We start from the raw sequence: 25,365 nt of genomic DNA, 5'->3' as shown, positions 1-25,365 counted from the left end.
ACTGCTCTGGATTCAGAAGGACCTGAGTTCAAATCACATCTCTGACACTAGCTGTGTGATGCTGGGCAAGTCAAGTAACCCTTATTGTCACCAATCCTCATTATCATTGTCATCATCATCCCTTTGGCATCACCTCTTCTTTAGTTCTCTTCTTTAGCACTTAGTCCTCCAAAATGGGCTGCTTAGGGCAAAAGAAGCATCAAGTGAACTTCATTTTTCCTCTCATGTACTGCTATTCAACATTTCAACAATTCCTCCTAATTGTACCTAACCCTGTCCTGAAAAATTCTCTCACCCAAAACTTTGAATAGTTACAAATTGTTCCCCTTTGTTGTTGTTCGGTTATGTCCAACTCTTCATGACCCCATTTAGGGTTTCTTGACAAAGATACCAGAGTGGCTTGCCATTTCCTTCTCTAGCTCATTTTACAAATTAGGTAACTGGGGCAAAAGGGATTAAATGACTTGCCCAAAGTCATACCTAGTAAATGTCTGAAGCCAGGTTTGAGCTCAGGAAAATGAACCTTCCTGAATCCATGCCCAGAACACTATCCACTATGCTACCTAGCTATCCTTTTAGAACTTTAACAATTACATCTATAACCTATATTTTATCGCTTGCCATCTCTGGGAATAGAGGAGAGGAGGGAGGAAGGGATAGCATATGGAAATCAAAACTTTAAAAAATGGCAAAAATTGTTTTAAAATGGGGCAGCTAGGATAAAGCACCAGCCCTGGATTCAGGAGGACCTGAGTTCAAATCCAGCCTCAGACACTTGTCACTTACTAGCTGTATGATCCTGGGCAAGTCACTTAACCCTCATTGCCCTGAAAAAAAAAAGTTTTAAAATGTAATTGGGGAGACGGGGCAGCTAGGTAGCACAGTGGATAAAACACCAGCCCTGGATTCAGGAGAACCTGAGTTCAAATCCAGCCTCAGACACTTGACACTTACTAGCTTGGGCACTTAACCCTCATTGCCCCACAAAAAAAAAAATGTAATTGGGGGAAATAAAATGTTACATTAAAAAAAAAAACTTTAGTAATTGGAGAGATTGAGGAAATGAACATAATGTAATAAGTTGAGTTGTATTCCTAATAAAGAATTGTAATTTTGTCCTAAACAAAGAACATAAATACCACCAAATCAGTGTTTTAGGGGTAGAAAGTGCCCTAAAATAGGAATGAGAAACCTAGATGCCTTTCTTTGTATCTTTAGCATGATGCCTGGCACATAGTAGGTGTTTAATAAACTTTAATTGCCTGACTGGCCTCAGTTCTGACACTGGTAGAGGACTTTCATGATCTGGGTATCAGTTTCTTGATCTGTATAATGAGGCATTTTGCACTAGGGTGAACTCAAAAGTATTTTCTAGCTCTAAAAAGAAATTTTTAAAAAGTTACAGTAAATGCCCATAGTTTGCTTGTAATTCCTGTATGATCTGGTATGAAAGTAGAAGTCAGAATTATTAAAGCAAAGAAAAAAACAAATATCCTGCATTTTCATGCCCCACTCCATGGTGACATATCTTTATTAAGTACTTATTTCTATTAAATTCAGCATATCATACATTTACTAAGCAAGACCCTGTGGTAAGTGACAGGGATAGACACAATACCTGTATTGTGTCTATCAATACCCTGCTCTCAACAAGCTTCCAATCTAATCCTAGAAGCATAGAATGTTAAAACTGGAAGGATCCATCAATTCCAGCTCCTTCATTTTATATTTGAAGAAACTGAGGCCTAGCCAGGTTAAGCTACTTGCCCAAACAGGTAAGTATCAAAGAAAAAATTTGAACTGAGATCCTCCCACATCAGAGTTAATGTTCTTTCTCCCGAGCACCCATTACAAGAAAAATATCTGGCCCAGTGATCTAGAATCTTAGCTTCTCTGGGAAACAAATCATTGCAGTTTTCAAAGTCTATCTTTTGCATTGTGATTCACCAAATCAGAGCTATTTGAGTCACAGAAAAATAGACAAGGTTTCCTGCTTCTATTTTTCCACTGGGTTTGAAGGTAAGGGATGCTAATTAGCAGACTCAGCTGGGAATCTTGTCTAAAGGCAGAATCTCTCCCTCACCAGATATTTTTTGAGAATAATTTCAGTCTTGCCTGCAGAACATAATGATCCTTTCTTTCTCCTCTAGAAGATAGTAGTAGTCCTCACCCTTCACTTTTCCAGACTCATTAACTAATTCACACCACAACCCCACAGGGAGAAGGGAAGGAAGTGTTATTTTCCACCACTGTAAAGAATAAAGCTATTCAGCAACTTGATCAAGTCCCAAGACTCAATCAGGGCCAGGACAAGACCTCACAAATTCCCAATGCCCAAAGTGAGGCTATCACCATTGGGCCACACACTCTGTTTTGGGAAGAAAAAGAAAAAAAAACTTAAAAAAAAAACACCAAAAAACTCACAAAATACAGTTCCAAACTGGAGACTAATCTGTTGTCCATTGGGAAAATAAAGTTGGCTTTCCACCTATGGCATATCCATCAAAGTCTGACAAAATCTAAACTAAGGAAATTCAGCCTGTCTTTTCTGTTTAAATGATAACTGAAAGTGTTGTTTGCTTTTGTGGCTATTTCAGTCTCTCAGCATTGCAATGTGGCACAAGCAGGCATTTCCTACAGGCCTCTCTCTCTGCTCTGTTTTCTCTCACATCATTCTGAAAGTCTTACTGCCGGTGCTCTAGAAAGACAAGGGAGCCTGTCTTTTGACATCAAGAAATTTCTAAATAAAAGCATCACGCCACACTAAGAATTAGGAGACTTCACTTTGGTCTAGCATTTTCTAAATAAAAAAGTAAAACATAAAGGAAATCTACATACCCAAACAGACAGTTCTGTAAACATCAGAGGAGAGAGTTCATGGGATAATGAAGAAAGGAACCTTAAAGACCATCAATAAATCCCTCAGAAAAGGCAACTGAGATGTAGTGGGGTTAAGTGACTTACCCAAGGTCACACAGCTGGTAAGTGTCTTAAGTGGGATCTGAACCCAGATCTTCCTGACTCCAAGCCCATTAAGCTTTTAAATTACCTCCATAATAAAATCAAATTGGTTATTTATTTAAAAGTTACAAAATTTTGAAAGTAACTAAAATTATATGCCCCGCTTAAATTTGTTACTTAAAACTTAAAATGAAGTTATTTTTAAAAATTAAAAAAACTTATGAATTGACTAGTACTGTGAGATAAATATGAGATTGGTTGACAATGTTTCAATGTCATAAAACCTATAATAAGATTTCTAATTGAAAATTTAACAGCACTTCCTATTTTACACTTGGTCATCACAGGGTCAATAACATACCTGAAAAATTCCTTAAAGGAGTAATGCTTAAAATCCTTTTTATAGTGTGTATGTTTAGTGTAGCTGTCTCCTTGAAACATGGTTCTTAAATTCAATCAGTCAGCATTAATTAAGCACTTATTTATATGTCAGGTATTCTGCTAAGTGCTGAGGACAGGGACAGGTTGGCATAGGGCAGGACTTCTTAAATTTTTTCCACTCACAACTCCCTTTTGCCTGAAAAACAGGGTATATAGGTATATAAAATAGGTATGCATTGTCAAAATTTTTGTGACCTCCACATTGGTATAGGGGAACTCTGGGTTGAAGGAAATTCTTGACCTAGTGACACCTTTCTTGGCAAGTTGCCTAGAGCAGAAGTGTCAAACATGACCTCAGACTGCAGCACTCTCAAGTGCTGCCCAAACAAGATTAAAATGGAATGAGGAAATATTTTTAAAAATCAATAAAAGTACAAAAAAGCATTTTGTTGCTTTTCAGTCATTTTTAGTCATATCAGACTCTTTGTGATCCCAATTTGGAATTTTCTTGGCAAAGATACTGAAGTGGTTTGCATTTCCTTCTCCATCTCATTTTACAGATGAGGAAACTAAGGCAAACAGGGTTCAGAGACCTGCCCAGGGTCACACAGCTAGGAAGCGTCTTTGACAGGATTTGAACTAAGGAAGATGAGGCTTCCTGATTCTAGACCTAAAATTGTATCCACTGTACCACCTAACTGCCCACAATAAAACTGATGCTGAGTGAAGAGAAAAAAACCAGGAGAACATTGTACACAGTAACAACAATATTGTGCAATGATCAATTGTGATAGATTTTCTCAGCACTACAAAGATCCAAGACAATACCAAGACTCATGATGGAAAATGCTCTCCACATCCAGAAAAAAAACTAAAGTCTGAATGCAGATCCAAGCATACTATTTTCACTTTATTGTTGTTGTTTTTTTATTTTTTCTTTCTTGAGGTTTTTCCCTTTTGTTTTGATTCTTCTTTCACAACATGACTAATGTGGAAATATGTTTAACATGATTGAATATCTATAACCTATATCAGGTTGATTGCTAATGTGGGGAGGGGAAGGGAGAAATTTGGAACTCAAAATCTTACAAAAATGAATGTTGAAAACTATTTTTACATGTAATTGGAAAAAAATACTACTGAGATTTTTAAAAAAGCCCTAAGTTTATAGGAATTCCACAGGGATCCTTATATACCAATTAGTATCCACAGTTTTCATTTGAGTTTGACACCACTGACCTGGAGCATTGATAGGCTGAGGGATTTACCCCGGGGTCACACAGCCAGTATGTGTCAGGCATGGGACTTAAATCCAAGTCTTGACTCTAAGGCCAGCTCTTTATACACCCTTATCACACTAGGGACACAAAGACAAAATGGGATAATCCCTACCTTGGGAGCCTTCCTCAATTTTAATTAGTTGGGATTTTTTTGGTTTATCTTTTTCTTTATTATTTACTTTTAGCATTCTTTTTTTTTAAATCATGAGTTCCAAATTCTCTCCTTCCCTTCAGTTCCTCCCTTACCCAATGAGAAAGTAAGCAATAGGATATCAATTATACATTCAAAGTCATACAAAATATATTTCCATATTAACCACGTTGCAAAACAAAAAAAAACAAGAAAAATAAAGAATATTTTAAAATTATACTTCACTTTGCACTCAGAGTTCATCATTTCTCTCTCTGGAGGTGAATAGCATTGTTTATCTTGAGTTCTTCAGAATTATCTTGAAGCTTTGTCTTGATCAGAATAACTAAGTCTTTTACAGTTGATCATTGTTATAATACTGCTGTTACTGTATAAAATGTTTTTTTTTTATGATTCCTCTCACTTCACTTTATATAAGACTTTCCAGATCTTTCTGAAACCATTTCTAATAACTGAATAGTATTTTGTCATAATCATATACCACAATGTATCCCCTCAATTTCCAATTTTTTGTCTCTACAAAAAGGGCTGCTATAAATATTTTTGTATGTATAGATCCTTTTCCTCTTATCTCTTTGGAATACAGACCTAGAAGCAGTAATGCTGGGTCAAAGGGTATTCACAATTTATAACCCTTTGGGCATAGTTCCAAATTGTTCTCCAGAATGGTTGGACTAGCTAACAACTTACCAGTGGTTCATTGCTGTACCTCAATTTCTACAATCCCTCTAGGAGTTGTCATTTTCCTTTTCTGTCATGTTAGCAACTCTGATAAGTATGAGGTGGTACCTCAGAGTTGTTTTAATTTATATCTCTCTAATCAATAGTGATATAGAGCATTTTTATAGGGCTATACATAGCCTTGATTTCTTCTGAAAACTGCTTGTTCATATACTTTGACTATTTGTCAATGAGGGAATGGCTCCTATTTTTATAAATTTTACTCAGTTTCCTATATATTAGAGAAATGAGGCCTTTGTCAGAAAAATTTGCTCTAATTCCCCCCTAGTTTTCTGCTTTCCTTCTAATTTTGTCTTCATTAGTTTTGTTTGTACGTAAACATTTTAATATCATGTAATCAAAATTATCCATTTTACTTCCCATTATTTTTCCTATCTCTTATTTGGTCATAAACTTCCCACATCCACATCCATAGATCTGACAGGTACATTTTTCCATGTATTTCTAATTTTCATACATCATCCTTTATCTAGATCATATACTCATTTTGAGCTTTTCTTAGTAGACAGTGCAAGATATTAGTCTATGCCTAGTTTATAGCAAACCGCTTTTCAGTTTTCTCAGAAATTTTTGTCAAATAATGAGTTCTGGCCCCCAAAACTTGGATCTTTGGGTTTATCAAACATTGGATTAGTATGGTCATTCAATACTATGGATTGTGTACCTAATCTATTCCCCTGAATTAACTACTTCTTAGCCAATACCAAATTGTTTACATGATTACTACTTTGTAATATAGTTTGAAATCTAGTACTGCTAGACTGCCTTCCTTTAAATTTTTAAAATTGATTCCATTGATATTCTTGACCTTTTGTTCTTCTAGATGAATTTTGTTACACTGTTTCTAGATCTATAAAATAATTCATTGGTAGTTTGATTAGTATGGCACTAGAGTAAAATAATTTAAGTAGAATTGTAATTTTTATTATATTGGCTTACCCTACCCATGAGCAATTAATATTTCTCTAATTTTTTAGATTTGTTTCTATTTAGGGGACAGCTGGTGGCACAGTGGATAAAAGTACTGGCCCTGGATTCAGAAGGACCTGAGTTCAAATCCAGCCTCAGACACTTGACACTTACTAGCTGTGAAACCTTGGGCAAATCACTTAACCCTCATTGCCCTGCCCCCTAGCCCCCCCCCCAAAGATTTGTTTCTATTTGTGTGAAGTGTTTTATAATTGTCTTCATATAGTTCCTAGGTTTGTGTTGGCAGGTAGGTACTAACAAGCATTTTATCTTATCAACAGTTATTTTAAATAGAATTTTTCTTTCTATGTCTTCCTGTTGAGTTTTGTTGTTAATATATAGAAATGTTGATGATTTATGTGGATTAATTTTATACATTCAAACTTTGCTGAAGTTGTTAAACATTATAAGTATATCATCATATCATCTGTAAAAACTGATAGTTCTGTTTCCCCTTGCTTCTTTTTATTCCTTCAATTTCTTTTTCTTATTGCTATAGCTGACATTTCTAGTATAATATTGAATAATGGACATCCTTGCTTCACCATTCATTTTATTGGGAAGGCTTCAAGTTTATCCCCATTACAGATAATGCTAGATCTTACTTTTAGATAGATACTACTTATCATTTTAAAAAAAGCTCCATCTGTTCCTATACTTTCTAGTGGTTTTTTGGGTTTTTTTCGTTTTTGTTTTTAGGCAATGGGGGTTAAGTTACTTGCCCACGGTCACACAGCTAGTAAGTGTCAAGTGTCTGAGGCCGGATTTGAACTCAGGTACTCCTGAATCCAGGGCCAGTGCTTTAACCACTATGCCATCTAGCTGCCCCTCTAGTGGTTTTAATAGGCATGATCATTGTATTTTGTCAAAAGCTTTTTCTTCATATATTGGGATAATCATATGATTTTTGGTATTTTTCTTATTGAAATAGTCAGTTGTGCTTATAGTTTTCCTAATATTGAATTAGTTCTATTTTCCTGGTGTAATCCCACCTAGTTACAGTGTAGGATATTTGTGATATATTGCTATAATTTCCTTGCTAGCATTTTATTTAAATTGTTACATCAATACTCAGAAATTGGCCTATAGTTTTCTTTCTCTGTTTTTGGTTTCTCTGATCTAGGTTTCAAAACTACATTTGTATCATAGGAGGAATTTTGTAGGACTGCTTCTTTTTCAATATTCAAATAGTTTACATAGTATTAGAATTTATTGTTCTTTAAATGTTTGGTAGCATTCACTTGTGAATCCATTTGGTCCTGGGGATTTTTTTCCTTAGGTAATTTATTTATGGTTTATTCAATTTCTTTTTCTGAAATAGGATTATTTAGTACTGTATTCTATTTCCTCTTCTGTTAATCTGGGTAATTTACATTTTTGTGAATATTCACCCATTTCCCTTGGATTGTCATTTTTATTGCCATCTGGCCTTGCTCACTTCTAACCTGGTTCAGCCACTTACTCTCCTGATGACTTTCCATGTTGCCTCTTCTTTACCCTTAAAATTCTCAGTTCTCTTTTATGTATTATCTTCCCCCATTAGAATATAAATTCCGTGAGTTGATGAGAACTCAGTATGACATTCATGTATAAAACCTGTTAGAACTATGGACCACATGGTTATAAATATATCAAGTGCACTCGAGGAGATATTATCCCTTGATTTGAAGGAAGTTGATGCCCAAGGAACCAGCTTCAAGAAACAAAGGAGTATGAACCTCAACTTTGTTATCAAAAATTGAAGCAAGATCACAGAGATTTTCTGGGGGATTGGGGAGGAAGAACAGGGAGAGAAACTTTGCTATTTGAAAAATATTGAAGCAGCTAGGTGGTGCAGTGGATAAAACACTGGCCCTGGATTCAGGAGGACCTGAGTTCAAATCCAACCTCAGACACTTGACACTTGCTAGCTGTGTGACCCTGGGAAAGTCACTCATTGCCCCTAAAAAAAAATGCTAGTAGTCAAAAAACATTGAAGAAAGTTGATAGCCAAGTAAAAAAATTAAATGCAAAATATTGTAAATAAAGGAGAAATTGTAGTAAAGTAGAGCACAAGCCTAAGTCTACAAATAAAATGAGCCATTGCCTTGAAACAAAAGAATTATTTATAATATCAAAAGGGAAAATGTTACTCTGAAACAGCAGTTCAAGAACACTGACTCACAGCTTGTTTCCCAGTCTGCCCAAAGAACTCTTCACAAAAGTGTTGGTTTGAGTAAAGCATATCTGGCATATAACTATCTAATAAATTTACCTGGGATTGACAAGGACTCCATATGGGGAATGAAGAGAGGCTAAATCCAGAAGGTGAACCTTTCTTGTCCAGAACCTTACCTGGAAGTCTCTTAGGGGAAAAACAAAAAACAAACAAAAAACCAGCCATAGTTTTAAAATGCTGGTATTGAATCTATTAAATCAACCATGTTGTGTACAGATTTATAAAGCTCAATAGGCCCTTAAAGGTATATGTATGTATAAATAGAATAGGGTATAGTGTTGTATAAGATGTGGTTATTTCTTTAGCTTAATATATTTCATCATTGAATTATATATTATGTTGTTTTGTACTTTTTATGTATTCTGAATGTATTATTTTTCTATACTATTTAGCTATTATTATTATTGCTATTGTTATTTTTTCCTTCTTATTTAAAGTTGTCTATCAAGTGATACCAGTAGAAGGACATGGCAAACCACTCTTTGCCAAGAAAACCCCAAACGTGGTCACAAAGAGTTGGGCATGACTGAAAAATGACTGAACAAAATCAAGTGATGCTTTGCATTGTGAATGTGTATTACATATTTTAAGATTTATATAACATTAAAGTGGATTTGATGTACTCTGAAATGATTTTCAGGAAACTAAAAGTGTTTGCCTGATGGGAGAAATGCAACACCTATTTCAAATACCTCTCCTAAACAGTTACTATAGCTTTTAAGAGTCAAATGGAATGTTTAGCATTTGACAGTTAAGACTGACAATTTAGAGAGAAACTAAGAAGAAAGAGTTAATGGAGCTGTATTGAGAAAAGCTAAAGAGAAGACAGGGGAAAAGAGAATGAGGGAAAACTCCTTGGGATACCTTTTAAGTGTTATTTTATGGGGGGAAATTATGATAAAGAGAATTTTATGAGAAGTAATTTTGGAGAGAGACTATTAAGAGTGATGGCTTGAGACAAGCTAAAGATATTGTTTTCCTCTCATTCTAGGGATAAGATAGAAAAAACAAAGGGAAGATTAGAGGAAGACAAGACAATCAAGGATTCTTTCTTTGTGAAACTACTATAAATCTTTACCTTGTAAAGTATATGAAGAGTCTCAGATTCTTGTGAAGAAATTTTGTCATTTTAATTGAATGAAATGATGTAATTTGCAGTTATGTTGATGGCTAGAGGTCACTGTGGTTGTGATCTTTTTCACAGCAAAAATAATGTAAATAATTATCTGTTTTCTTTTATCATTTGCTTTATTTTTAATATACTATAAATTCAATAATTTTGTATTTATTTAATATTAGAACATTAGAGACTTTAATATTGAGAAAAATGAGTAATTATATATAGAAAAAGTTCCTCAAGTTCATTAAATTAAAAAAAATACTTGATGCACTGGGGTGGAACTCAAGCTTATTTCATTATTTGAGAAAATGCAGAAATTTTACTAATTACTAAATGATGAAATTAAATATGGGAACAATTCAAGAAGCAGATTGAGGAGTGACATAGAAATTAATAGATGATGTAGCTCTGACCACATGTGACAACATATCAGAGAAGAATTTTAATGCATAATTATTAGTTTATACATGAGGAAATAGTCAACGAAATATAAAATAATCAAAAGTAATTAAGCTGGGGGCAGCTAGGTGGCGAAGTGGATAAAGCACTGGCCCTGGATTCGGGAGGACCTGAATTCAAATCGGGTCTCAGACACTTGAAACTTACTAGCTGTGTGACCCTGGGCAAGTTGCTTAACCCCCATTGCCCTCCCCCAACCACACACACACACAAAATAAGTAGATGTTTTTCCTCCTCCTTGTATTTTAGATTTCTAAGTAGAAATGAGAGTGAAACATAAAGATGTTTTGTGGGCTTTTTCATGAAAACCTTATTTCTGGATCTAAGCTGCCATGAATAATATATCAGACTAACATGTAGAATAATAGACTTTAGAGCTGGAAGGGATTTAGAGATAATCTACTCCTAGAGAGTATAAATGACTTGCCCAAGGCCACATAACTGAATAATGACAGTTTGGATTAGATCCCATATCTTTTAACTCCAGTTAAAAGTCCACTGTCCTTTCTATTATACTATCCTGTCCCTTACATATGGACTTAGAAAATGTTTTTGACATATATTGTGTGGTTTGATATGACATATACAATGATTCCTGAAATAGAAATAAGGAAAAAGCAAACTTTTCCTTTTATATGCTACCCTGCCCTCCCCTCTGGCCACACACACAACACACACTAATTTCCCTCCATAATGATGTTATTTACAGGTATATCACATGGCCCAGGGCCCCCTCACCTAAGACCTTGGGCTCATAAGGACCAGGTATAGACCTAGGGCCTGAGTCAAGAAGAGAGTTACTCTTTTTGACTCATTACCACCATCTGAAGTTACTCCAGAAAAATCTTCTAATATACTTTGGCACAGATGGTATCAAGGTTTTTCCAAATGTAAGGTCCCTAGCTCCTATACAGGTATTCAGGGTATTAAATGCATATTGAGTATAGGATGGCTTTTTGTCTCACCCCAAAGAGAATGCAAAAAATGAAAAGGATTCACAGTTCACACACAAGTATGGGCTATGTATATATTCCTAAAATAGCGCATTGGTATCCTTCCCCTTCCCTTGAAGGCATTTATGGTGTCCATTAGGCCAGCCCTTTGCTCTGAATCCCTCTTCCTTCATAACCCTATACAGCACACCCCCAGATACTCTTCCCATATAACCTGTACTGTATGAGTAACTCTCTATGCCTTCCCAATAGTATGCAGTTTAGAAGCTATGTAGATGATATTTTTTCCCTCTTCTCTTACAGCTCATTACTGTGACTTTTCATTCTTCTCAAGGCTTAGATAACTGATTCCATACTGGGTTATTCTGTCTTTGTTTTGGTAAGAAAGTGGTTTACTTGTATATCTTGACTTGACTGATTGGATTGTTAAAGTAGATTTAACACTGTCTCTTTAGTGGACCTAAGTGGCAAAACTAATAAAAATTTGCAAAAGCACTGGTATCTGAGATATTCAATATTCTAAAGAGAAGGTTGGTTAGTATTGAGTAAAAAATGAAGTCAACTCAAAAATGTTTATATTTAAGGAGAAACATTGAGCTATATCTTTCCTTGAAGTCCTACTCTATAGTCATCAAGGTTATCTTGAGATATCAAAGACAATATCAGTTGAACACACATTATGACAGGTACTATCAAGCTAGAAAGAAAGTCTTGGAATAGTTCTGTGGATGGACAATGTGTCTGGCATTGAACAATGAGCCACCAGAGTGATAAATTGTTTGGCCACAGAAGTCATCTATTTTCCATAGGGGAATGGGAAAATAGGTCTATTAGAGCAGGATGGTGCCATGGTTGGAACGTGGGGAGGAATTAATGTTTCCCAATACATAGTTTATCTTAAATGAGAATAGTACTTTATATATGAGGTATCGACCAATTTTTTTTTTTATCTAGGTTACTCAGGAGTGGGACTTAAATAAAATTCTCTTAACTCAACAAGGAAAACAAAGATTTTAATGATACATATTAAGGAAGGAGACAGAGAGGCAAAATTCTCTTAAAACAAAATGTCCATCAGCTTTAATTCAATCTATCCTTGAAGGAGATTTGCTCCTTTCCCCTGTCACCTAGAAAAAAAGCAATAAAGCAAACACTGAGCAAGGGGAAGAAATTGGTGCCAAGGACATCTGACCTCTGTCAGTAGAATGATCCCAATAGGCCCCAGCCTGGGCTTTGACTGAAGATCCTCCCCGTGTTAAGCACATTGGAATTTATAGGATCATGTCCTATCCCTTCTTTTTCCTGACTGACTCATCTAGGCCTACTACTTGCCATTGTGGGAGAGTTACACCCTGGGGAAATGTCCCTGTCTCTCAGCTTGGGCCACCCAGAGTGGTAAATGGCAAGAAAGCTCTAAATAACATTCCCTCCCCTGAGGGAGGCCATTTTATTTCCTCCTAAGACAAACTAAGGGGGGCAGCTAGGTGGTGCAGTGGATAGAGCACCAGCCTTGGAGTCAGGAGTACCTGAGTTCAAATCCGGCCTCAGACACTTAACACTTACTAGCTGTGTGACCCTGGGCAAGTCACTTAACCCCAATTGCCTCACTCTAAAAAAAAATAAGACAAACTAAGGGATAGAGCATTAAATAGAGAAGTTGTTGTTTTGTCACTTTCTGTTGCGTCTGACTCTGTGTGACCCCGTTTGGGACTTTTTTTAGTGAGATACTGAGTGATTGGCCATTTCCTTTCCCAGCTCATTTTACAGATGAGGAAACAGAGGCAAACAGAGTTAAGCAACTTGCCCAGAGTCACATAGCTAGTAAGTGTCTAAGGCCAGATTTGAATTCAGGAAGATGAGTTTTCCTCACTCCAGGCACAGTACTCTTTATATTATGCCACCTAGATGCTCTTAAAAGGAAGTTAATCATTTTAAAAATGTCTCCTACTACTGAAATAAGGGAGGGGAAGAGGGGTTCTGTTACCTGAAGTTTTCATACTCTCCTCTTCAACTAGGATTCATTAATGGCCATTATTTGAACAAATAAGTTGGTGTGACAGGCTGCAAAAATGTTCTCTAAAACCACTCTGGGAGATCACTATTGTTATAAAGATATTGGCAAGGACAATTCAGCATGAAGTAGGCAACTACATCATGATTGTGGGAGAAAATAATGGGATTTGGCAGATACTCAAAGGCCCCACTTGGAGATTAATCTAAACCAATTGAATTAAGTGAGAGTGATTGACTTTGCTGATTAGCCTACTTAAAGTTAATTAGATTGTAACCACACCTGGCCACCCTTAAGAAGGTATTGTTCTCAGAAGCTAAGGACTTTGAATTCAACAGGAGACCACCTTCAAGTCCAGTGAACCAATGGATTTGGATGACACTAACCAATTAGCTTGAAGCAGTGTGTAAGGACCACCTCTGCTCCAGACCTATAAAAAGCTTCCACTCTCAGTTTGCTGGGGAGTTCATAGTTGAAGTGGGCTTGTGGTGGAGGACTTGAGGAAGAACCAGACCAGGCTGGAACTCTAGGCTAGATAGGCCTTTTCTTAACTTTCTGAATTCCACGTGAATAACTGGTATGCTTTAATAAATGCTTAATGCCCAAAGACTGGTGCTAATGCTTCTAATTTAAGGCAACCACACATTTAGATTTTAAACATCACAATTGATAGATAGATAGACAGACAGACAAATAGATAGATGATAGATAAATATTGATAAATGTAGATATAGATGCATATATATATATATATACACATGTACATATATATGTGTGTGTGCACATGGATATGTGTGAAGTAGCTTTCTAGTTCATATCTATTTATATATTACATATATATGATATACACATATAATCAGAGTTATTGTGTACGATATTTAAAAACAATACAATTTTCAGGGAAGAAATTCCTAGGGATTTTTGACTAGAGTTAATTATACAGTTGATTTAGTCCAGAAAGTAGTACTGTTTCTATCTCTCCATTTTTGTGGACATATTTGTTTTATACTGGAACTGTGATTTCCTTGGCATAGGCAGTTCCTAGTGAGGAAACTCCCTTCACTGAAACCAATCCATACCTACTCTGGAGCTTAGAGTCTTTGACAGCTGCCTGGGGCACTGAGAAATGAAGTGATTTGCCCAAGGTCATGCAGCCAGAGGCAGGAATGAGCCCAGGTCTTCCTGATTCTGAGGCCTCCCACATGGATAAATGTGTATTTCTTTACTTCACAAGTTCCTTTATTCCATTAGTGTTGGTATGCCTTCTCCCTCACAAATCACAATAGTTCTATGGCTTAGTGAACTATTTCTTGAGCAATTGGAGCCAAAATAATTATTAGCTGATGTCCAGCCTTCCAAGGATGAGCCTTGCTAAACTTAGCTAATCTGAGCCTCAGATGGAAGTCTCTCATGGGGTCCATAAACAAACTCTCTCTGGTTTGGTAGGAAGGAGTATCCAAGCATATATACCACTTACATAGCCTTCCAGAGTCTTATTGTTGTTCAGTAATTTTACAGCCATACCTGATGTTTTGTGAATGAACCCTTTTTTAGTTTTCTTAGCAAAGATGTGGGAATGGTTTGCCATTTCCTTCTCCAGCTCATTTTACAGATGGGGATACTGAGGCAAACAGGGTTAAGTGACTTGCCCAGGGTCACATAGCTAGTGTCAGAGGCCAGATTTGAACTCAGGTCTTCCTGACTCCAAGCCTGGCACTCTATCCACTGAACCACCTAGCTGTCCCCTTCCAGTCCCAGGTTCCATCTATTCTTTCCACTTCATGACAAGAATGGCTATCTATCATTGTGGATAATTTATGGACATGCATAAAGTTCATCAGTTAGATAATTTCTACTGATGATCAGTAGGTCTTTAGCATGCCCATAGACTGATTTTGTTCTTAGTCTAGATTTGAGTCATTTCTTCAATTTAGCATTTTCGTTTAGGGACTTGGTCTATTAAAAGCAGTCAAGATTCTCCTTTGGAAAGAAAGTATAATCACAATACATTACATTCCTTTGCCAGACAGGCTCCACAAACACTATTTTTATGTAGTCTTAAGTGTCAAAACTAGGCACAACAAAGCTACATATGGTAACTTTGGGCTTGTTGATTGATGGAAGTCATCTGAATTAATGATTGTTTTGTATGTATTAGATAACATGTGGTGCTATTAATTGAGGAGCAACTAGGTAGTGCAGTGGATAGAATACTGGGCCCAGAGCCAGGAAGACTCATCTTCCTGAGTTCAAATCTGGGTTCTGACACTTACTATCTATGTGACCCTGGTCAAGTCACTTAACCCTGTTTGCATCAGTTTCCTCATTTATAAAATGAGCCAGAGAAGAAAATGGCTAACCGCTCCAGCCTCTTTGCCAAAACAACCCCAGATGGGGTCAGAAAGAGTCATACACAACTGAAACAAATGAACAAAAAAAAGGGTTGTAATTAAGAATCTCTATACCTGGGGCAAATTGGATGGTTAGAACTCAAGGTCAGGGAGTAGCTCATCCATGGGTACAGAGGTACTGTTAGAATGGGCAGCCAGTTCCCTGAAAATTTGGCACTATGTTTTCTCTGAAGTTAGAGAGTAAAACAGGCCACAAGACAAGGATACCATAGCAATAAGAACTGAAGTGGAATCCCAGGTTTCTTTGTTCTCTACAGCTGCAAGAGCTAGAACAGAAGCAGCAGAAGAGATGCATGAATATCAGTTGCATTCAGGAAAAAGCGCATCTTGACTCCTTGTAGGAGAGGAAGCATATAATGTGCAGATGCTAGTAACCTAAGACAAAGTCCTAGTCATTCCATTCTAGTTACAACTCTATTTTAGGAGTTATAAAGCCTGACTAGCAGCTCTATTCCTAATATCACCAACTACCAGCTATGGAATCTTCAATACTTCTCTATCTTATCACCAACCACCTTTTCACCTGGAATAAAAAAACAGACCATAAAAAACCTTCATTCCAAAGCTCTGTTCTCTTGACTGGTGACTCCCTCAATCAGACCATTGTTTCAGCAGAAGACCCAAACTATACTCTCTTCACCCTGGGATCAATGTACTCTGCAGCCCCCCTCTCTCCTTCCTTGAAATCTACCCTTGTCCCAAAGATTCTTCCTGCCACCTCCTTTATACCTTCCCTTTATATATTTTCTTCAGCCACTAGAATGTAAGCTACCTGAGGGTAGAGACCTTCTTGTTGTTTATATTTGTGTTTTTAGTGCTAGCATAGTGCCTGATGCAGAGTAAGTACTTAATAAAAGTTCTGTCTTTATCTCATTCAACCTCTTTCAGGCTCAGTTTTCTCATCTATAAAATGGTGATATCAATCACTTAAACTGCTTATTTCTTGTAGTTCTAGTGAATATAATGGATTTAAAATAGACTGTGAATTTAAAGTGCTATCCAAACAAAAGTTTTGGCATTGCTTCTTAGGCTCATCTTCTCAAAAAGAGTTGCCCCAGTTCTGGCAGAAGTAGGCTTAATGGTGTGAGATTTAAAATTGGATATTAGATCATAAATCTCCCCTCTTTAACCTTTCCCTTAATTTATCTCCCGGACTAGTAAATGGAAGAAGCTTCTGGTTTTCTAGTTAGAGCTTTTATTGTATGGTAGTTACAAGGTGATGTTGATTAGAAGGATAGGAAAGTAGAAACACAATACAAATCGTCTTAAGTCTAAGCTTAGTCTATATTCCGTATAAACCTCACCAAAAGCTGAAGGCCACCTTTGGGGAGAGAGAGAGACTGTGTCAAGTGAGTGCTGCTGCTAACCACGAGCCTTGCCCAGTCGAACTCTCATCAGCATCAGCCTGTGCAGTGCAGTCAGGAGACCAGCAGAGCAGGAGAAAAAACTCCCACTTCCGTTCTCTCCTTGCCTTTTAAGCTCGCACTGCGGAAGTAGAGTGCTAGCAGGCAGTCTGACGTGCGAAGCAGGCGGACTGGCATGTGTAGCTCATGCCATTGGTTTCCTCCCCGAAAGGGTGGTCCTTAAAAAAAAAAAACTGGCATCTTTCAGTTATCCTAACCGACTGTTAAAAAACTTTCATATTTTTTTTTACCACAATGGTGTGTTGGTATTGCCCTCTGACCAATATTGAATTATTTCTTTACTCTGAAAGTGGTACCAAATAAACACACTCATGTGTACAAGGCACACTTGTGCACCTGCCCTGGTATATAGATTCTACATGTTGAAATTGCAACAAAAATACACATATGACAGAACATTATGCATATACATATATACATATCTATAATCTATAATTCCTGAGTGATTGATTTTTTTTCCTTTTTGATAGAAAAGTATTTATCTGGTAAACAAGTAAATCAACATAAGTTTGAGACCAAGTTAAAAAAAACTTAAAATATGGTTGAGTTTTAGTATTTCTTAAATTGTATGGATACCTTTTCTTATTGCATCACCTAAATATCTTCCTTGATCCTTATTCCTTAATTTTTAAAAGAGAAATATTTCTAGTTCCTATTTCCTATTTTTTTTTCTTTTTAGGTTGTTAGTGACATCACAGGCTTCTTTTCTGTTTCTGAAAGATTAACAGATCATAGGATCACAGACTTAGACCTAGGAGGGGCCATAGAGATCATCTCTTTCAGCTCTGTCATTTTCTCAACATTGTTGTGTTTTTCCTTCATTCTCAAAGAGGACCATGATATCAGGGAGGTGATGTCATGACTTGTAGTGAATTGGATTTAAGTGAGGCAGGGCAGGCAAAGTCACCAGCCTCACTTTTTCCTCCAGAGCCTTCTGGGTCCAGTGGCAAGATATATACATCAGGACAAAAAAATGCAGACCTTGGCCTTTCAAGCTTTCACAAGTCTCAGTTTGCCTAAGCCAATGCCCACTCAGTGAGGAAGACTAGGTGAGAAATGAAGTAAAGAAAGCCCTCTTTTACCTAGTCAAAAAGAAAGTGATAAATAGATTGGGGGGGAGACCCTTAGGGTTTTCTGACCAAAATAGAAACAATTGCTGTCTAGGCCCCCTCTGAGCCATCAAGAGACCAAACAATGGCCAAATAAGGCCCAGGCTGGGATGGTCTCTTGGTTCAGCTCTGTCATTTTCTCATTGAGGAAGAAGGTGAATCCCCTATGGTCACACAGACAGCAAGTGGCCCAGCAAAGTTTCAGATCTGGGTCTTCTGACTCCAAATAGAATCTACTTCTCCCTCCTCTCATGCCCTACCAAGGGAAGAAGAAAACTATAAAAGGTTAAATGAGTCCAAACAATGAGCCCCTGCTAACTAGCTCTCCATGTGTTTGTTTGATGACTATTTTTGAAATATTGAGATATGTGAAATATACATCTTGCCAAGTCTTTATCTGTTTTGTCACTTTCAATAAGAAATCAGGGAGTCCATCTGTTGCTGTTTTGAGATCATAACACATTTTTAGAGATATGTGAAAATTAGAAAAAATAGAGAGGATCAGTAGTGTACCCACATAATTTATGCCATGTGTGTATTTTACAGCACAGGGAAAAGGAATAGTCATATAGCATTTCCTTCATTTGGTCATCTCTTTGTTATAAACACTGCTCAAAAAAGGAATTTGGGCCCAATTAGACTCCCTTTCCCTGCCAGCAACTCCCAAGATCTCAAGCATATTTGGCCACTAGGACATTGCAGAAGGCTGAATCTCACTTAATAAAATAGACACACATTTCCTCTTGTGTGAGAAGAGGGTATAAAATCAGGATATGTAAAGGCATGGATTTGGTTGAGGTGAAGGGGAATTTCTGGCTCTATGCAAACATGTAAACCTATCAAAATTATATCTATTAATTGAGAACGTAATGTTGAACATTGATTCCAGAGGGATAGCTATACAGACAATCCTAAAAAATGGGATAGAATTAGGTTGCAAGTAATTACCTCTCCCAGGGCCCAGGTAAGCACTCTTGACATCTTGACAAGGCCTACCCACAACAAGTTGCAAAAACAATGAAAGAAAAAGAGACAGAGACAGAGAGCCAGATGAGGCTTGTACTAAGCCTGAAAAGGTGGAGAAAGTTAGATTTTTTGACCTGGAATTCATAGGACTCAAAAAGAACAAGATAATAAGAAGTTCTCTGACCACATAAGAGAATGGAAATAGGATACCACAGATGACCTGTTAGGAAGGCAAGCATAGAAAGAAATGGAAGTCATCCATACATCTTCCTTCTAACTTCTATTTTCTCTCTAGTCAAGTTCCTTAAAAGGGAATTTCTAGGATCTCTATGGAGGCAAAAATAAAACCCATGCATTCCAAGTTCTGTGACAGATCATTTAAGGGATAAAATCCTTTTAAGGACTAAGATCATAATCTAGAGGATTTGGCTCTATTAACAAAAGGAAACTGCTGTCATGTCACTAATAATTAGAGAAATAAAAATTAAAACAACTATGAGGCTCCAGCTCACATCTACCAGCCAAGATGATGATAAAAAAAGTAAAATGACAAATGCTGGAGGGGCTATGGGCAAGTAGGTATATTAATGCCTTGTAGGTGAAACTATGAATTGATCCAATCATTCTTAAAAACAATTTGAAACTCTTCCCCCAAAGTTACTAAACAATGCATGTCCTTTGACTCACTGATACTACTTCTAGGTCTATACTGCAAAGAGATCAAGGGAAACAAAAAAGAAAAGGATGCCCATATGTACAACTCTTTTTGCAGTGGCAAAGGATATCCATCAACTGGAGATTGACTGAAAATATGAGTGTGGTGGAAAACTATTTTGCTATAAGAAATTATGAAAGGATAAGAGATTTGCTTGAATTGATACAGAGCAAAGTGAGCAGAATGAGGAGAATAAGTTATACAACAACAACAATACTTTGAAAGGCTCAAGAAGTCTGATCAATGCAATGACAAATTTTAATTAGACAGGATTCATGATGAAATGGGTTACGTATCTCCTCAAAGAAAGGTGATGAACTTAAGGTGCAGATTGAAACATTTTTTAAAGATATGGCCAATGCAAGAATTTGTTTTGCTTGACTCTGCATATTTATTAAAAAAGTTTAATTTTTCTTTTTCAAATGAGGTAGGGGAATGGGTGGGAGGGAGAGAAATGGATTTTTTATTGAAAAAATAAAATAAAATTAGATTTTTTAAAAACCTGACTTCTTAACCCAGTCATGTGGTCCATGAATTCCCCATTTTTCTGTGACCTACTGTTCTGATGGAATAAAGTGGAGTGAGTTATCATTACACTCCCCTCCTCCATTCCAATAGCTAGAAAGTAATGATGAGTCAATTAAGAATGTCAATATTGTCAAGGACAATATTGGCAAATTCCTAATACTACTTCCTACCCCTTCGTACCCATTCCCTGTGCAATTATAGTTGAGAAACATTGATTCTTTTTTCCAGATATTTGCCCTTTCAGACCAAAAGGAACCCATCTGTTGTTTTTCCCTCAGGTCACTGAATACACATGATCTTTACATGAATTAGATGTCATTTGTTTTGAGTACTGTAGTATGTAGGAAAGGGGTAGAAGTGACTTACAGGAGTTAAGGGACCTAAAGTTTCTAGTCCTGGCCTTCCCATTTACTAAGTATGAAACTTTGGGCCAAGTCAGTGAAATTCTTTGAGACTATTTCTTCATTTGTAAGATTGAAACATTGATGTGGGGAAAGTTGCCAAAGGAATTAAATGAAATAATTCATGCAGTGAACTTTGATAGGAAAAGGGACATGGAATCTAATGGGCACTTACTAAGTGCTTACTATGTGCCAGACATCATACTAAAGGTTTAACAAATATTGTTTCATTTGAATTTTGAAAGGTCTCGTCCCAAAAATCTATGTTTAGCTAATAATAATAATAATAATAATTTACATGTCTTTATTACTACATAGGTTACATGCATTAGTTAGGATTAGGAGAAAACAGCATCCTTATTCCAATGACCTTACTTGGATTAGTTTATTGGATACATAGTGCAAACAGCAGTAATCAAAGAGAAACTTTAGGGAATAAAATGAAATCAATGTTCAAAAAATAGCCTAGCTCAAATTTACCATCAAACAAAATGAATAGGGGTATGAATACATGAAGGTAGAATGAGTGAAGACATATATTTCCATGGTGGTAATTTGGGCCTTGTTCAAAATTAATAGACTTTTTGGCAATGTTTGGAGGAACACTGTCCATTAAAATCCACCTCAACTTTCCTTTATTGGACACACAACAGGTGAATTAAAAATCAATGTAGGGGGGAAACCATTTAGATATCCTCTGGATGGCTTTTTCTATTCCCCAACAAGGATATTTTTTCCTCTACTTTAGGAACAGACAAGGCATTATGGGACAAATTGTGTATGTCTCCTTGGAGGTTGAGACCATGTCTCATTTATGGCCTCTCCAAAGTGAGTGTTTGATGATGTTTGTGGAATAAATGAACATATACATGAAGAAATGAATTACTTTTGTGGAAAGTCAGTTTCTAAATAGAATAAGAGTCATAGAATTTTGGTGCTTAGAAATTTACTTGAATCCCATCTTTTTGCAGATAAAGAAATGGAGGCCAATGGAAGTTAAATGTCTTGCTGAAAGTTGCATAGTTACTGCCATAGCGAAGATTAGAACTCTTAACTTATGCCTCTCAGTGGAGTTCTCTTCTAATTATACCACTCTGATTCAAAAGAGGAAGGAGTCAAAGAGTAGACATGAGTTTTATTACTTCTTAGGTCAGACCATACCTGTGCAATTGTGCAATTTTTAAAATTGATTTCTGGCTATTTGATATTTCAAAAGCCTACCTTTTAAATATCAATATTCTCCCAGTGAAGCTATATGACTGAGAATCATGAAACACCAGAATCCCAGAAGAAACGACTGCAAGTGAGTCAAAGGACAAAGAAAGTCAGAGTGAGCTTAAGAAGGTTGCAATATACTGGCAACCATGCAAGTGCGCGTGAGAAACATCCTAGTTACTGTTGAGGGCATCACCATCCTTTCTATCATCAGGTTCAAAACTTTGGAGTCATGTTAGGCTCCTTCTTGGAGCCCAATCCATACATTCAATCAGTTGTTAAATCTTGTTATTTCTATCTGTATGGCATCTTTTATCTATATGGCATCCATATCCATTTCCTATAGAGATATTTCATATCTTTCTCTCTTCTCATGTGGTCACACCACTGGTTTTAAGTTCTCATCACCTCTTAACCTGTACTATTGCATTATTCTCCTAATTGTTATCCCTGTTTGCAGTTGGTCTTCCAACCTGTCTTGCATATGATTCCCCAATCAGATGATTTGTCATGTAATCCTTTGCTCAAAACCTTCAATAGTTTCTTATGGCCTCTACAACAAAACGTACTATCAATGATTGGAATTTGGAAGAAACTTTGGAGGTGATTGAATCCAATTCTCTCATTTTACATTTGAGGAAACTGAGGTTTAAGGAGGTGACGTGACTTTTCCGAGGTCACAAAGATATAAACTGGCAGATTTGGAATCAAACCCAAGCTCTCTGACAAAATTTGTTGCTTTTTCCACTATATAACACTGCAAATTCTATACTTGATATTCAAAGTCCTCCTTATTCTCATTATTTCTAGGATGCAATATTAACTCTTTAATCTGGTGATTAAATCCCACTTGCTTTTGTGTGTGTGTGTGTGTGGGGCAATGGGAGTTAAGTGACTTGCCCAGGGTCACGCAGCTAATAAGTGTCAAGTGTCTGAGGCCGAATTTGAACTCAGGTACTCCTGAATTCAGGGCCGGTGCTTTATCCACTGTGCCACCTAGCCGCCCCCACTTGCTTTTACAAACTTATTTTGTAATATTCCTCTTCGTTCACTCTATGATCCAGCCAAGCTGGATTCCTGGAGCTTAACACTTAGGCATTTTACCCAGGCATCTGTGATGCCCGCAGTATACTTCCCCCCCTTCCCAATGTCTCAGGAGGCAATGTGAGTTTAGTGGATAGAATACTGGACTTGGAATCAGGAAATCTAAAACTTACTTCAGATACTAGCTGTGAGGCCCCTGGGGCAAGTTGCTTAGACCTTTCTCAGACTCAGTTTCTTCATTTGTAAAATAGAGATAATAATTCCTGTAGGACTTAATGCACCGAGTATGGTAAAGTTCAAATGATATAAAGCATATGAAGTGCTTTGCAACACTTCAAGCATTATATAAACGCCAGTTACTTTGTTAGAATTTCTAGTCTCTTTTGAAGCTCAACTCACATACCCCCTACAACAGGGGCTTCTTTATCTCGTTTATGTCCTGTACCCTGTTAGCAGTCTGAGGAAGGCTATGTTCCTTTTCTCAGAACCATATTTTTAAATGCATAAAATAAAATGCAAAGGATTGCAAATTAAATCATTTATATTGAAATTCAGGTGTTGATTTTTTTTTTTTGCCGGGCAATGGGGGTTAAGTGACTTGCCCAGGGTCACACAGCTAGTAAGTGTCAAGTGTCTGAGGCCAGATTTGAACTCAGGTACTCCTGAATCCAGGGTTGGTGCTTTATCCACTGCACCACCTAGCTGCCCATTGATTTTTTTTGTTTAAGTTCATGGATCTCCAATTTAAGAAACCCTAAAGAACAGACCTTCCTCATTCTCCTTCTAGTTATTAGTGATCTCCTCAAATTACCTTTTATTTACTTATCTGTGAGTATATTTAACTCCATCTATTTCATTTTTGTCTTCATTTTCCCAGCACTTAGCACAATGCCAGGCAAATAGTAAGTAAGTGCTTAATAAGCTCTTGTTGACTGACTAAAGTGACATCAAGAAGTCTCACCATGTATGATCACAAAAGGATGCAGAAAGGTCATAAAAAGGTTAACAGAAAGGGGCAGCTAGGTGGCGCAGTGGATAGAGCACTGGCCCTGGAGTCAGAAGGACCTGAATTCAAATCCAACCTCAGACACTTAACACTTACTAGCTGTGTGACCCTGGGCAAGTCACTTAACCCCAATTGCCTCACCAAAAAAACAAAAAAACAAAGGTTAACAGATGGACAAAGTTCTATCCAGAGGAAGACTACTAGTACTTGGATACAATGTCTGGGGGAGGAATGAGGAAAATGTGTGGATAACAATCACAGTGAGAAGATGTAGATGAGGTGTCAATTGCTCAGGTTCAGGGAGATGCTAATGAAATAGTTGAATCATGGAATAACCCATTCAAATATATACACAGATAGTGGATTCATTGATAACCCATTATCTGTGAGTTATTAGACTTTTACATCTATTATTTTATCCAAAAGTTTAAAATGTTAAATGTACAAATGCATTTTAACTATGAAAGATTTTCTCTATTCTAGCAGTTGTGCCTTTCTTGGATTATATAGGGTGTCCCCAAAGTCTTAACGTACTTTTAAGCTTTAGTAGGTTAAAGATGAGCTAAAACCTGTGGGAGATTTTGTATTTAAAATGCCCACAATGTCTTGAGCTGAGGATTATTTCTTTTAACCCGATTGCATGATCCAGCCATATCAGATACTTCACTTGTAACAAAGTGAAGAAAAAAATCTAGTACTAGATTCAGTCCTGAGTTTACAAATCAATTCACACTTTATGATTGAGGTCAAAACAAAAGCTGCAAAAGGAGCAAAAAGCAACTGGACCTTTGATGTATTTTTTTAAAGGAGCTCTAAGTGCCTAGATAGAAAAGCTCTTTGCTTTGTTTTGCCAACTGCTTCCTTTCCTTCCCTCCCCCACCCATTTGCCCTCTTTTGCTCACAGGAGAGCCTATTTGCTGTGGCCCTCAGAGGGTATTTCAGAGGAAGGTTCCATAAGTGAAAACATCCTAACCCTGGGAATCTGATCCCACTCACCAATTCTACATTTCAAAAAGGGAATTTAAAGAAATCATTGTTTGTTCCAAGTGACTAGTTAATTGCATTTTGATTTGGTAATTGCTAACAGATTTTAGCCTCTCAGCTCTTCTCCACCAGTGGAACAGTCTTTACCATAGTGGAAGCAGTGCTATACTCACACATTTCCAAAAGGGCCCATGAAAGGCTCTCAGATGATTTTCTGCTTTTCTGCTGTTACCATTCAATTTGGTTTGATAGCCTTCAGGAAAAGTGATTTGGTTTTTTCCCCACTTGCTACAATCTTCATTATCAAGTCTATACAGA

The sequence above is a fragment of the Dromiciops gliroides genome, chromosome 1 (assembly GCF_019393635.1).
Source record: "Dromiciops gliroides isolate mDroGli1 chromosome 1, mDroGli1.pri, whole genome shotgun sequence".
Taxonomy (NCBI): domain Eukaryota; kingdom Metazoa; phylum Chordata; class Mammalia; order Microbiotheria; family Microbiotheriidae; genus Dromiciops; species Dromiciops gliroides.
This window is presented reverse-complemented; position numbering follows the sequence as displayed.